The sequence below is a fragment of the Fundulus heteroclitus genome, unplaced genomic scaffold (assembly GCF_011125445.2).
Source record: "Fundulus heteroclitus isolate FHET01 unplaced genomic scaffold, MU-UCD_Fhet_4.1 scaffold_79, whole genome shotgun sequence".
NCBI classification, from domain to species: Eukaryota; Metazoa; Chordata; class Actinopteri; order Cyprinodontiformes; family Fundulidae; genus Fundulus; species Fundulus heteroclitus.
The window spans coordinates 1031346-1043735 of record NW_023397241.1 but is presented as its reverse complement, the minus strand read 5'-3'; the positions used below and the strand labels follow the sequence as shown (position 1 = coordinate 1043735).

Below are 12390 nucleotides of genomic sequence, written 5' to 3'. Positions count from 1 at the left end.
TTTATGAATATCTGTTATGTTTCCTTCATTTCCTAATATACCTTTAAGATTCCATTCATGCCCTATACTTCTAACTATTCTCTTTAATTCTTCCCTTTCAAGTTTATATGACTTACAGTTCATCAGTATGTGTTCTACATTTTCTTTTTCTCCACATCTCTCACATTTATCACTATTTTTCCTTCCTATTAAATAAAGCATGTCATTTAAGTAGGTATGACCTATTCTTAATCTACTAATTATTATTTCTTCTCTTCTGTTTCTTTCATTAATGCTTCGAATTTGAACTGACTTTTGCACTTCATATAATCTTCTTCCTTTCTTATCTTCATTCCATATTTTTTGCCATTCCTCCATTTCTTTACTTTTAATAAGTGATTTCCCTTCCCATTTCCCAAAAGGAATTGAAATTGTTATTTCCCCCTCCAAAGCCCTTTTAGCTAATTTATCTGCCTTTTCATTGCCTTTTACTCCTTCATGTGCTGGTACCCAACAAAACCAAACATCTATGCCACCCCTATATAATCTGAATAAAATATTATGAATTTCTAATACCAAATCTTTTCTATCATTTCCTTCTCCCTTAATACTTTCCACTACTGCTTTAGAATCTGTGCACACCACCACCCTGATTGGTCGAATCTCCTCCACCCATTGCAAGCTTAATTTCTTCCTCCGCTGCTTCTTTTTTTTTAACCTAAATGGCGGTTGGCAAACCAACTTAAGGTTAATATACCGCCAACTACTGGATTGAACGTCGATGATAGAGGGAATTTGTGCGGAGGTAAAAAACAAAACAAAAAAAAACATCATATCTTGGACATAAAGATGCGAATTGTGATGTGAGAAGTTGCACCTCAAAAATATTTACTTCTAAAACTAAAATACTTGTACAAAAAAACACACACATGCAAAATCTATTTGAGTTTTTAAAAATCTTCTCCAGAGGTTTTCACAAAAACAAAAACTCATTATATCTTTGCTCATCTTGGGCAAAATTTTCCATTACAACTACAGGTCAGTGAACACAACTTCTCGAATCTGCTACTGCCAATTTTCAACTCTTGTCTGAGCGTGGCAGGCTCACTGAGCTATATAATACACTGTAGTGCTGCTAGGCCGTTTCTCAATATGCGTTCTTGAGCGTTCTCGTGTGCTCGTGTGCTCGTGACACGTCATCAGCCTCAGCCCGAGCACTGAGCTGTGTGAAGCTGACACCCCACCCACGTCAAAAAATTCAGCAAATAGTCTGAATGGTTAGTGCTCCGTTTGTGCAGGTTTGTGCCGTTGAAATTTTCATTTGTGCAGTTTTGGTTTCTGAGATATTAAAAATTATTTTTTAGGTCATCTAGAGTTCACTATCCCCCCATATCGCTCCAAAACAAACCAAAGTGGGCTAGTTCGTTAGTGCTCCGTTTGTGCAGGTTTGTGCCGTTGAAATTTTCGTTTGTGCAACTTTCGTTTTTGAGAAATTAAAAGTTATAATTTTGGCCGATGACGTCACCATCCCTCCATATCGCTCCAAAACAAACCAAAGTGGGCTAGTTCGTTAGTGCTCCGTTTGTGCAGGTTTGTGCCGTTGAAATTTTCGTTTGTGCAGTTTTGGTTTCGGAGATATTAAAAATTATTTTTTAGGTCATCTAGAGTTCACCATCCCCCCATATCGCTCCAAAACAAACCAAAGTGGGCTAGTTCGTTAGTGCTCCGTTTGTGCAGGTTTGTGCCGTTGAAATTTTCGTTTGTGCTACTTTGGTTTCGGAGATATTATGAAATTTACTTTCAGCCGATGACGTCATCCCAGCCCGCCACTTCAAAACAAAGCGCTAAGTTTTTCTTTCTTTGCTGGTGCTGAGCTGGATCTAAAACCAAAGTAGGCTACTTTTTTAGTGCTTCGTTTGTGCAGGTTTGTGCCGTTAAAATTGTCATTTGTGCTGCTTTGGTTTCGGAGATATGAATTTTAATTTCAGACGATGACGTCATCCCAGCCCGCCGCTTCAAAACAAAGCGCTAAGTTTTTCTTTCTTTGCTGGTGCTGAGCTGGATCCAAAACAAACCACGGTAGGCTACTTTTTCAGTGCCTCGTTTGTGCTGGTTTGTGCCGTTGAAATTAGCGTTTGTGCTGCTTTGGTTTTGAAGATATTAAAGAATATTTGTTAAGGTCATCCAGAGTTCACCATCCCCCCCATTTTGCTTCGAATCCGACCAAACTGGTCTACTTTTTTTGTGCTTTGTTTGTGCAGGTTTGTGCCGTTAAAATTGGCGTTTGTGCTGCGTTGGTTTCGGAGATATTATGAATTTTATTTCGACAGTGGAAGTCATCAGAGCCCGACACTGCAAAATGAACTGGAGCTCTTCGTTTTTTTTAAAGCTTGATTCATAATTCACAAGTCTTATATAACCAGGGCAATAGCAACCATATTTTTTTTCAATTATCAACGACAACCTTGGAGTAAACTCAAATGTTTAATTAAGATTTGCATCCCAATAGTTTTTGCGGAGCGCTACGATTTTGTGCTGAGCTTAATACAAAACAAACCAAATTGGTCTATTTTTTTAGGCTTTTCTAATTCAATCTATATGCTTTATACTTTCAGCTGATAACACAGTCAATATGTTCATAGTTGAACAATATTTCCCACTTCATGCATAAAGCTAGTAAAAATTGGAGTGGTCCTTCAGCCTAATTAAAGGTTTAGTTTAGGTGGACAAAGGAAGGTTTTAGGAGATTGTTCCTTACAGTGTTGTTCGATTTTAGAGGCTAACCGTGTGATTATTTGTTTTTGGCAAGTTTTTTGCTATTGTTTTTAGTTTGGGTATGTTTTCTGCGTTATATAAGCCTGTATACTTTAATTGCCTTATTGTTTGGTGCAGACATCCACCCTGATAAAACAAGGCGGAAGTTTCCCAGACTGGTTCCCAAGTAGCACACGGAAGCATTCGTTGATGTACGTCTTCAGATCAGGGTAAGGAGTGAAGGCCTTCACCAATGCACCAAGAATAGCCAGAGAAAAGTCACTCACGGCTTCCTTTGGTACAGCAGCACCCGTACGAAGCCATTCTGTCAGCCATGTTGCAATAGCATTAATGTCGTGTCTCTCTGACAGCATTTGCACAACTGGGACTGAGGAATTGTCCCCCGTCAGAACGCCCTGATAAAGGAAGATGTGGCCAGATGTACCATTTGGTCTCACAAGTCTTTTCACAACCGAGCCTGTTGCATCAAAGCAAACTACAGAGGGGCATTTTTTGGACAATGCTCTATACACATGGAGCTGAGTTGGACTTCAATAGTGGCAGAAGAACTTGTCTAGACCAATGTCTCTTATACAACCACTGTGAGGTGTGCTATATTTTAGCAATTGCAAAGACAAAATTGGATCTTTGTCACCTAATTCCAAATCTCTTCTCTCTTGCTTTGCTTTTCGTAGGGTCGCCAAATTTGGTAGGTGACTTGGCTCAGGATCTCCAATATCCATCAAATCTGATGCCTTCGCTGACCTCCATACAGCCGGCTCCATCCTGCATAAACACAGGAAATCTGTGCACGAAGGTCTCCAGACATGAACCTCTTGGAACGGCCAGTGTGCAGGGAGATATCAGTGTCTTCGATGGAACACTCGAGAACCATTGGGCTGTTGACTGTTGGTTCTCTGGCACATGTCATTTTAACATGGCCTTGACACTCTTTACAGAAGCCCTTAATGTCTATGTAGTTGCTGGTTCTAGATGAATAAACTTTTGCTCTCTGGAACACAAATGTGCATGTACTTTTAACTTTTTTCCAGATCAGGTGGTTGAGCATGACTCCAAGTGCCTGGCTTCAAAATCAGATATTCCCTTTTGCCGGATGATGAAAACTTGTCATTGTATTGTACTTTTTCAGGTACAAATTTCATCCATTACTCAAAAGGGACTTCAAGCTGAAAAACTGAGCAGCTGTCCAGTCCAGGAGAAATGGAGCCAGAATCAAACTCTGTGTCCACACTGCTCTCAGGATCAGTTTCCTGCTCATTGATCTCCAAACATGACCAGATGTTGTGTCTGTTTAACTTTACAAAAGTGTACAGGGCTTTTGGAGACATCTTATTTTCCAGCTGCTGACTTAGTTCTCTCCAAATAGTGGCAGCTGGAGTGGCTATTTTGCCATTTAGAAAGATGGCCTCTTTTGAAGTGCAGAGAACTGCAAAAAGGGAATCCCTGTCTACGGATGGCTGTCGAGGCATCTAGTTAAAGAATAAAAAGACTGATTAGCATTAAATCAAACATGCTGGCCTATAATATCTGTCATGCCATGAAAAATTAATATTATAGAATTGTTACAACTTGAAACCTTAGTCGTCTTACGTAATTCTAGATGGCATTTATGCATTTTTACTACTTGTTAATGTTCAATTAAAGTATCAGTTCAACTTTAAAAATGTGTCTTAGCTCTGGAGTCTACAGATGTGCCTAATCACCTAATCATTGTGAAGCCTTGCAGAATGTTTCAAGAAATTCAAGTCTGGACTTAAAATGTAATTGAATTGTGGATTTCCAGAAATATGCATTGCAGTGTATGAAATTAACTTCCTGATCCCCTGGCCAAGTTAGCTAAATATGACATAGTTGTCATGTGCAAGTGTGACTAAAAATAACTTATTTGGTGCTAGGATTTACTCCCATGTGGCAGCTAGCCCTGTATGTATGGCATTTAACCAAGAATATCCCACTATTTATTCTCTTACCTTGTTCCAAAAATCTCATTTGACAGATGTCCAAAAAATTCCAAGAATGTCAATTTTAAGCCAAAAAATAAATAAATAAGACTATTCAAAGTTTTAAAGGCTAATGCTCTTGCCGCCTAGACAAGATCACTGGCTCACTGGGTGGCGTCACTCCCTATGGCATTGCGTGAGGACTTCATATATAAACTTGCAGAATCTTAAAAAAAAAAAAAAAAGAATCTTCACGACTTTATATATCAAATTTGCCAAACGCTTAATGCCGTTCTAAAAATTCTTACATTTAAGGTGAGAAATTGCAAATTAAGATTTGAAGCATTTCAAATGTTAAACAAAAGTAAATTACTTGGTTCAATTGAACCAAATTACTTAGTTCAATTGCCTACGTGCTGTGCACTTCCGTTTTTTTCATTGGCTTTTTTTTACCCGTTTGCTGCCGAATATGCGGAAAATAACTGTCCACGATGTGAATAGGATTATCAAAACCACCTTAAAAAAAGCCCAGTTATTTTAAAATACAATATAAGTAACAGGTAAAATAGTTTCAGAAGTTATAAGCATATCATAACGGTTGCAGATCGTGAGGTTTTGAGCAAGGCGTGTGTATAGGCAGGTGCTTCCCCCCTTCATTTCTGAGAGGATAATATTAAATTACTTTGGAGAAAGGTAAATGTATTGGTGGGTTACTTGACATTGCTGCCTAAAGTAAGGTTCTTTAAATGAGACAGAATAAATCGTAATATTTATTAAAGGAATAAAGTACAAAACAATAAGACATTTTACAATAGCAGCTTAAATAACATGCATGACAAAAGAAAAATACAAAATTAATAACTGCTTTTCTTGAGAAAAGTGAGACCAAACGGTAGATCTGACCACATCTTTTTACACCAATGAAGAACATCATTAAGGACGCCAGCCATCCTGCACATGGACTGTTCCAGCCTCTCCCCTCAGTCAGGAGGCTGAGATCCATGAGATGGGACTCGTGGTGAAACTGCCTTCATGTGTCGACTTCATGGCTTGCTGTTGTTGAATAATCACTTTTCTTTCCGTGTGCCAACCAAGCCACTATATAAAATAAGCATACTTCTAACAGCGGAAACTAAAAAAAACAAAACAATATAAACACGTTTCCCAAGAGATCTTTGTCAATAAGCAGGAATATATAAATAATTTAATAAGAACGCTGTAGGGGGCAAAACAGGCTCGGTAAATGACACAACTTCATAGTAATGTTACTAGTTTATCAGTAGAAATATATCAAAAAGACATACGTTTTTTCCAATGTTGGCAATAACATATGATTTACCTTTGTCCCAGACTAAATTGCTGACAAGAATTTACAGGCTCAAAAACAGCGTGAAACAGCAGCAGCAGGTGAAATTTATGCACGTGTAATCAATTCAGTTGGTCAGGTGATCACCTGAAAGTATAAAGCATACAGTTTGAATCGGAAACCAAAGCAGCACAAAGGCTCATTTTATCGGCACAAACCTGCACAAACGAAGCACTAAAAAAGTAACCTACTTTGGTTTTGGATCCAGCTCAGCACCAGCAAAGAAAGAAAAACTTAGCGCTTTGTTTTGAAGCGGCGGGCTGGGATGACGTCATCGTCTGAAATTAAAATTCATAATATCTCCGAAACCAAAGCAGCACAAATGACAATTTTAACGGCACAAACCTGCACAAACAAAGCACAAAAAAAGTAGACCAGTTTGGTCGGATTCGAAGCAAAATGGGGGGGATGGTGAACTCTGGATGACCTTAACAAATATTCTTTAATATCTTCAAAACCAAAGCAGCACAAACGCTAATTTCAACGGCACAAACCAGCACAAACGAGGCACTGAAAAAGTAGCCTACCGTGGTTTGTTTTGGATCCAGCTCAGCACCAGCAAAGAAAGAAAAACTTAGCGCTTTGTTTTGAAGCGGCGGGCTGGGATGACGTCATCGTCTGAAATTAAAATTCATTTCTCCGAAACCAAAGCAGCACAAATGACAATTTTAACGGCACAAACCTGCACAAACGAAGCACTAAAAAAGTAGCCTACTTTGGTTTTAGATCCAGCTCAGCACCAGCAAAGAAAGAAAAACTTAGCGCTTTGTTTTGAAGTGGCGGGCTGGGATGACGTCATCGGCTGAAAGTAAATTTCATAATATCTCCGAAACCAAAGTAGCACAAACGAAAATTTCAACGGCACAAACCTGCACAAACGGAGCACTAACGAACTAGCCCACTTTGGTTTGTTTTGGAGCGATATGGGGGGATGGTGAACTCTAGATGACCTAAAAAATAATTTTTAATATCTCCGAAACCAAAACTGCACAAACGAAAATTTCAACGGCACAAACCTGCACAAACGGAGCACTAACGAACTAGCCCACTTTGGTTTGTTTTGGAGCGATATGGGGGGATGGTGACGTCATCGGCCAAAATTATAACTTTTAATTTCTCAAAAACGAAAGTTGCACAAACGAAAATTTCAACGGCACAAACCTGCACAAACGGAGCACTAACGAACTAGCCCACTTTGGTTTGTTTTGGAGCGATATGGGGGGATAGTGAACTCTAGATGACCTAAAAAATAATTTTTAATATCTCAGAAACCAAAACTGCACAAACGAAAATTTCAACGGCACAAACCTGCACAAACGGAGCACTAACCATTCAGACTATTTGCTGAATTTTTTGACGTGGGTGGGGTGTCAGCTTCACACAGCTAGAGGAAGTGACTGTGCGAATTTCAGATTTCTACATTAATCACAGCCACTGCAGTGAGCATTGAAAGTTGCCATTGTATCCCAATGGAGCATCTCCCTCTGGCCCTCAGAGTTCCGTTGTCATGGAAACTCACTCACGCCTGCAGCTGGCCCGTCTACTCAAGTGCAGACACTTTGTGTCAGAGTCTGCCTTTTGGATTATAATGGAGAACTTTGCCTCGAACAACGCTCTATATCTCCTGATCCGTAAAAGGTAGAGACGTAATTTTTTCTGCGTTTAGTTCGTAACATATAGGGGAAGAAGTCAAGCTATTGTTTTTTGCTGGAAAAAGTTTAATAAAGGCGTAAAATCATGATATAAAGGGGATTTTTAAGGAATTTCAGAAATCATCTAAAAAGGGTCCCGAACAAATCGCTGTAGCTCAAAAAGTATAAGAGATATCAAAATAATTCTTTCACCGTGAGTATCAGCAGGCTTTTGAGGACTAGGGTGCTCATTTTTATGTTTGTACAAGAATCGGTGTAGGCACAGCAACGATGTAAAAAAGTGGATGATGTGGGAAAATGCAGCTCCAAAGCGTTTTTTTAGGAATTTGCACATTTGCTAATCCCGAACAAATTGTTCCTGCGGAAAAACTGTAACAGTTATCCACAAAATTCTTTTTTTGTGAGTGCCAGAAGGGTTGGGACATTCATGTGTGAAAGTCTCATGCCTGTACATAAAACGGTTTAGGAGTAGCGACGATGCGAAAACATGTGATGTTTTGGATTTTCAGACGTCATTTTTCAAAACTGCTCCATAGGAAATGAATGGGGGAGGTTTCAGGTTTGTGTCAGTCTGAGGTGATTTGCGAAAAATCTATAAATGCCACACCAATGAGGGTTACATTTCCCGAATCCTGACAAAAATACCTACGTTTTGATGTATAATTTGTTTATGTAGAGTGAAAATTGAGCGAGTGAGCTCAAGTTGTTCGGAGTTTTTAAATCTTTAAAAAAGCTAGAGTGGGCCACTCTGGCGGTTGGAGAATTCCGTCATTGACTTTCATTATAAATGATGATTTCGCTGATTTTTGGACATGAGCTTTGAGGAGTAACTGTGAAGAGACGATAAAAGATATCCACATCCCGTTTTCACTTCTGAGTAGCTCACAGATATATCTACAAACTGGAAGTTAAACAGTGTTCGTAGGTGAAAGCATGATGACACAGTACTGCTTTGAAAATGGTCATTTGGAGGCTTTTTTGAGGCTGTTAGTTTGTTTGAAATCCTGTACTGAGAAGTGCCTAAAAAGGGAGAAAATCCTAAAATTCCCCAAATCTGTCAAGCAGAAGTTTGTAGGAGCTTCCTAGAGCTACTTCCGGTTAGCAACATGCTAACCGTTAGCCGCTAGCATGGTTGTGTTCAGTATCACCGGGTGATTGTACTCTGTCAGTTTGGTCCAAATCCTGTAAAGGGATGTGCCTCAAATAGGGAGAAAATACGTCATTTATAACGTTGCCATGGTAACTCAAAAAGGCGGGTGGTACAAAAAGATACTTCATGGGATCAGCACACATGTTTTTATATACACACACTGTGGGGATTATAATATAAAACTCAAAGTCTCCCACACCAGGAATCGATACCACGACCTCTTGCATGCAAAGCCTGCACTCTCCCTCTGAGCTATACTATAACACCATATATGGTCATGCATTATTGGGACCATAAGGGGTTTGGTCCCCCATTGAAAAGCATTGGATGTTTGACACCTCATAGCTTGGAGATGCTTTATGCGATGTAGCCCAAATTTCTTGTGGAGCTTTCTCTCTAAAGTAAGAACAGACTCTGTGAAGCAGAAGTTGGTGAGACCTTCCTAAAACTACTTCCGGTTAGCAACATGCTAACAGTTAGCTGCTTACAAGCTTGTGTTCACTATCACCGGGTGATTGCACTCTGTCAGTTTGGTCCAAATCCTGTACTGGGAAGTGCCTCAAAAAGGGGTGCCAAAACTTAATGTCACCAAACGTGACCAAAATTCATGGGTCAGAATGGCCTCCTTTAGCAACTCAGCCTCACCACATCTGGGCCCAGAACTCAACATTTGACCAAAATGGTGTGTAGTGCCATTTCCCACGTGTGGGTGGTGCTGTATTGGCCAATTGGGTCGTGTCTGGGCATCATGCCAGGTCCTGTTGGAAGCAAAGGCCCAATAGGAAAGCATGTGAAATCCAACATGAGACAGAAAACTGACACATGGCTGAAAGTCACATGAAAATTTTAAAATGTTAAGAGGAAGTGACTGTGCGAATTTCAGATTTCTACATTAATCACAGCCACTGCAGTGAGCGATGAAAGTTGCCATTGTATCTCAATGGAGCGTCTCCCTCTGGCCCTCAGAGTTCCGTTGTCATGGAAACTCACTCACACACCTGCAGCGACTGTCTACAGAAGTGCAGACAGTTTGGTCACAAAAAGTCCCATTGGATTATAATGGAGAACTTTGCCCCGAACAACGCTTCATATCTCCTGATCCATAAATGGTAGAGATATAATTTTTTCTGCGTTTAGTTCGTAACGGATAGAGGAAGAAGAGAAGCTATCGTTCTTTGCTGGAAAAAGTTTAATAAAGGCGTAAAAAATTATGATATAAAGGAGATTTTTATGGAATTTCAGAAATCCTCTAAAAACGATCCCGAACAAATTGCTGTAGCTCAAAAAGTATAAGAGATATCAAAATAATTCTTTCACTTTGAGTATCAGCAGGCTTTTGAGGACCATGAAGCTCATTTTTATGTTTGTACAAAAATCGGTGTAGACACAGCGACAATGTAAAAAAGTGGTTGATGTGGGAAAATGCAGCTCCAAAGCGTTTTTAGGATTTTGCACATTCGCTACTCCCGAACAAATTGTTCCTGCGGAAAAACCGTAACAGTTATCCACAAAATTCCTTTTTTGTGAGTGCCAGAAGGGTTGGGACATTCATGTGTGAAAGTCTCATGTCTGTACATAAAACGGTTTAGGAGTAGCGACAATGCGAAAACATGTGATGTTTTGGATTTTTAGACGTCATTTTTCAAAAGCGCTCCATAGGAAATGAATGGGGGAGGTTTCGGGTTTGTGTCGGTCTGAGGTGATTTGCGAAAAATCTATAAATGCCACACCAATGAGGGTTACATTTCCAGAATCCTGACAAAAATACCTACGTTTTGATGTATAATTTGTTTATGTAGAGTGAAAATTGAGCGAGTGAGCTCAAGTTGTTCGGAGTTTTGAAATTTTTAAAAAAGCTAGAGAGGGCCACTCTAGCGGTTGGAGAATTCCGTCATTGACTTTCATTGTAAATGATGATTTCGCTGATTTTTGGACATGAGCTTTGAGGAGTAACTGTGAAGAGACGATAAAAGATATCAACATCCCGTTTTCACTTCTGAGTAGCTCACAGATATATCTACAAACTGGAAGTTAAACAGTGTTTGTAGGTGAAAGCATGATGATACAGTACAGCGTTGAAAATGGTCATTTGGAGGCTTTTTTGAGGCTTTCTTTCTACCCGACTCCATTCATTCCTATGGGTTTTTTTGGGGGTGGTTTTTCGCTAATTTTGTTGCCATGGTAACTCGAAACCCCAATAAACGTAGTAGCACACTATTCCTGACCGAGCCGGACGTTTTGATACCTATATTGTGGGGGTGCTCGCTACGGTTCAGGCCGCATTAATCGTGACGGAAATGGAAGTAAAGAATAACTAGAAAAATTTCTGAAGAAATTTAGCAAGGCGCCTGCCTCTTGGTGCGTACCGTACCGTCACAAATACTAACAGGAAGTAACACTGCGAATTTCAGGTTCCTACGGTCTTCACAGCCCTCGCAGAGGCCGTTGAATTTCCATGGTAAGTCAATGGACCTCCTAGGAGCCTCTTGCTAGCAGTGTTGTCATGGAGACTCACTGACAGCTGCAGCCCTCTCTGTCTGTAAAGGCAGAAGAACCCTGGCTAAGCAGAAGTTGGTAGGACCTTCCTAAAGCTACTTCTGGTTAGCAACATGCTAACGGTTAGCCGCTAGCATGGTTGTGTTCAGTATCACCGGGTGATGTTACTCTGTTAGTTTGGTTGAAATCCTATACTGAGAAGTGCCTCAAAAGGGAGAAAACGCTAAAATTCACCAAATCTGTCAAGCAGAAGTTTGTACAGGCTTCCTAGAGCTACTTCCGGTTAGCAACATGCTAACCGTTAGCCGCTAACATGATTGTGTTTGGTATCACTGGGTGAGTGTACTCTGTTAGTTTGGTCCAAATCCTGTACTGGGATGAGCCTCAAATAGGGAGAAAATACGTCATTTATAATGTTGCCATGGTAACTCAAAATGGCGGGTGGTACAAAAAAATACTTCATGGGATCAGCACACATGTTTTAATATACACACTGTGAGGATTATAACACAAAAATCTTAGTCACCCATGCCAGGTTTCGGACCCACAACCTCTTGCATGCAAAGCCTGCACTTTCCATCTGAGCTATACTCTAGCGCCATATATGGCCATGCAGTATTAGGACCATAAGGGGCTTGGTCCCCCATTGAAAAGCATTGGATGTTTGACACCTCATAGCTTGGAGATGCTTTATGCCACGTAGCCCAAATGTCTTGTGGAGCTTTCTCTCTAAGGTAAGAACAGACTCTGTGAAGCAGAAGTTGGTGAGACCTTCCTAGAGCTACTTCCGGTTAGCAACATGCTAACCGTTAGCCGCTAACACGGTTGTGTTCAGTACCACCGGGTGATTGTACTCTGTCAGTTTGGTCCAAATCCTGTACTGGGAAGTGCCTCAAACAGGGGTGCCAATACTTAATGTCACCAAACGTGACCAAAGTTCTTGGGTCAGATTGGCCTCCTTTAGCAACTCAGCCTCACCACATCTGGGCATAGAACTCAACATTTGACCAAAATTGTCAGTAGCGCCATTTC

General features: G+C 40.2%; 1 protein-coding gene across 2 annotated transcripts in view; it reads right to left on the bottom strand.

The window, feature by feature from the left end:
- The window catches only part of LOC105922322 (trimethylguanosine synthase), a 351997-nt gene that overhangs the window by 274685 nt on the left and 64922 nt on the right, over positions 1-12390 (bottom strand). The gene's annotated exons all lie outside the window — the stretch shown is intronic.